Source organism: Mustelus asterias, chromosome 18 (genome assembly GCF_964213995.1).
Source record: "Mustelus asterias chromosome 18, sMusAst1.hap1.1, whole genome shotgun sequence".
Classification (NCBI taxonomy): domain Eukaryota; kingdom Metazoa; phylum Chordata; class Chondrichthyes; order Carcharhiniformes; family Triakidae; genus Mustelus; species Mustelus asterias.
The window spans coordinates 2,269,812-2,273,129 of NC_135818.1; positions in this window are offsets into that span (position 1 = coordinate 2,269,812).

Here is a 3,318-nt window from a genome sequence, read left to right on the forward strand (position 1 = left end):
TAAGTAGATCTTTACAGGTGTTTTCACCGACCACAAAGAAGCCACGCAAACCTTATGCTTTATTAGAAAATGTAGAAAAACTCATTCCGGACAAATCCAAGCAGAAAGTTGTGGTTCATTGTGGGTTTTTAAATCACTGATTACTCTGTCTTCACCAACACAATTGCGGCTGAGTTTCAACAGTTCAAATCTCAATAAATGGACGAAGAAATCGGTTCAATACGCAATGCATTTAGATGCTCAGTGAGACTTTTATTTCAGTTTAGAGTTGTTACTGACACACTTGATTCAATCAAAAATTTAATAGTCCATTTCAAACTTGAGTTTGGAGAATGTCACCGATCCGGCGCGTGTTTTGATTCTCCCTTTTATGTTAACTTGCAATTGCAGCTAAAATCGAATAATTTGAGATTGAAACTGAGTTCAGTTCAATGGTATGTTCAAAGACACAATGCCAGATTTCTATCAATGATGTATTTCAATTAAAATATAAACCATCATTTGGCAAATATTTGCAACTTCCGTTACTGTATTATCTGTGTTAAAGGCACTTGGACACAAACCCTGATTAGATACTGTCTCCAATTTAGACATTCCATTAAAGATAACAGTTCTTCACGGGAGATTGGCTTTTCGCTCTGAAATGAGGCGATCTCTCCAATGTAAAGGAAGTTATCTCCAGTTTATTCAGACAAGTCTTTTATTCTGGGAAGCGAATATAAAATTGTATTTTAATATTTGCCTTGTTCGAATTAACCTTTATTCTTTTAATTCTAGTTACTCAGTAAGATACATAGAGTTAAATATAGACACACAGTTAGATACAGACACAGTAAGATACAGGCAGAGTTAGATGCAGGCACAGTTGCTGACACTGAGTTAGACACTGACACAGAATTAGAAATAGACACAATTAGATACTGACACAGCTTTAGGTACGGACGCAGTTGGAGACAAATACAGAGTTAGATACTGACAGTCCGATACAGGCACAGAGTTAGATATAGACAGTCCGATACAGGCACAGAGTTAGATACAGGCACAGAGTTAGATACAGACACAGAGTCAGATACAGGCACATAGATACAGGCACATAGTCAGATACACACAGAGTCAGATACAGATGCAGTTAGATATAGACACAGGGTCAGATACAGACACAGTCAGATACAGATGCAGTTAGATATAGACACAGATACATACACAGAGTTCTATGTAGATATAGAATTAGATAAAGACACATGCAGATATAGACACAGATGCATAGAGAGTTAGATGCAGACACAGTTGGCTACCTTATAAATAAAAAAGGATGTAATTTCCACCCCACCAACCAGCAGTGCAAACAATGATAGGAGGGGGTCATTTTTCCCTCCTCTATCCCTCTTCAATATTAAGTTTGGGAGTTCACTCTTGGGTTGCGGGTGTCATTTAAGTGGACGCCGGGAGTGATCTTGATGAAACTAACAAATGCCGCCGTTTCTTGTTGAGGGTGAGAAGCTTTGAGGGGGGCGGGGAGGGGGGGGGGGGGTGGTGCGGGGGCTTTCCTCTGCCCGAGTTCAAGGTTCTGACAAGTTCCAGCGGCCGGGCTGATTTGAGAAACATTCGGGCTCTGAACTGTAGCCAGCCGCGGTTCCAGAGCAGAGCGTAAATTCCGACTGCATTCAATGCAAATGGCACCGGGAAAATAGTGAGTGTTTTAGTGTTTCATGTTGGCAATGGGATGAGGTTTGCAGCAGTTGTTGAAATGGGACAGTGCTGCTGTGTGTGGGCTGCACGGCCCCCTGATTCTCAGCAGAGACAGTGACCGACAACCGGAGAACTGCAGCTAGCAACAGCAAAACAGCTTCGCCCGCAGACACTGAAATGAATGATTGCGCCCGACTGCGGCACCTTGATATCTGATTCAAGGCACGGCGCTCTGACACACTCTCCCCTTCCTCCCTGCCCGCTTTCCATTCTCTTTCCTAATGCCTGCTCTCCGGATGCTCTCATTGTACTGATTGCTTTCTGTTCCCCAGCCCCGTTTATAATTCTCGGAATATAAACTAATTCGGGTGATTACAGATAAATCCTTCTGTGAAATTGAGAAGAACATCAATGCGCTTGAAATTTCGAAAGGATCGATGTCGAACTGGAATTAAAGAACACGGCTATAAGATGGTTGCTGTAAAACATTTTGGTTTTCCAGTCTTACAAAGTCTGCCCCGTGCACACTCACACCGCGCCCCGTGTACACTCACACTGCCCCGTGTACACTCACACTGCCCCGTGTACACTCACATTGCCCCCCATGCACACTCACACTGCCCTCCCTGTGTACACTCACACTGTCCCCCATGCACACTCACACCATGCCCATGCACACACACTGCACCCCGTGCACACTCACACTGTGCCCCGTGTACACTCAGACTGCACCCCGTGCACACACACCGCACCCCGTGCACACTCACATTGTGCCCCGTGTACACTCAGACTGTGCCCCGTGTACACTCACACCGCACCCTGTGCCCCGTATACACTCACACTGTGCCCCGTGTACACTCACACTGCTGCTGCCTCGCCACCCCTCACCGACACTTAGAACCAAGAGTAGATTTGGAATAGAGTGGGGATTCTGCCCGGAGTCTCCACTGGGACGTACACCATTAGCAGCAGAATCTGGACCTGTTGCTAAACAACATCTCAGAATGTCAAACCCAACCTGGAGCGGGGCCCCTCTGTCACTCGCCCAGTTTCAGCAGCAATGTCTCTGATCTGTCTCTGTTTGACTTCCTGTGTAATGAGGAGTGTAAGGCCAGAACAGAGATTAAAGATGGGGAGACACGCAGCTGGGGAGAATGGGTCGCAGTTATCACTGGCCCGGGTTATTTTCTTACATTGTTCCTGCAAATTATAAACCAAATCCAACTTTGAGAAAGTCAGCAACATCGGTTTATTTTTTGATTGGCGGCTGTGATGTGTTCTATAGAATCCTTACTGTGCAGAAAGAGGCCATTCGGCCCATCGAGTCTGCACCGACAACAATCCCACCCAGGCCCTATCCCCATAACCTCACGTATTTACCCCGCTAATCCCTCTAACCTGCACATCCCGGGACACTAAGGAACAATTTAGCATGGCCAACCCACCTAACCTGCACACCCTTGATCATGATGTGGAGATGCCGGCGTTGGACTGGGGTAAGCACAGTAAGAAGTCTCACAACACCAGATTAAAGTCCAACAGGTTTATTTGGTAGCAAATACCATAAGCTTTCGGAGCACAGCTCCTTCCCATGCCCGAAGGAGCTGTGCTCTGAAAGCTTATGGTATT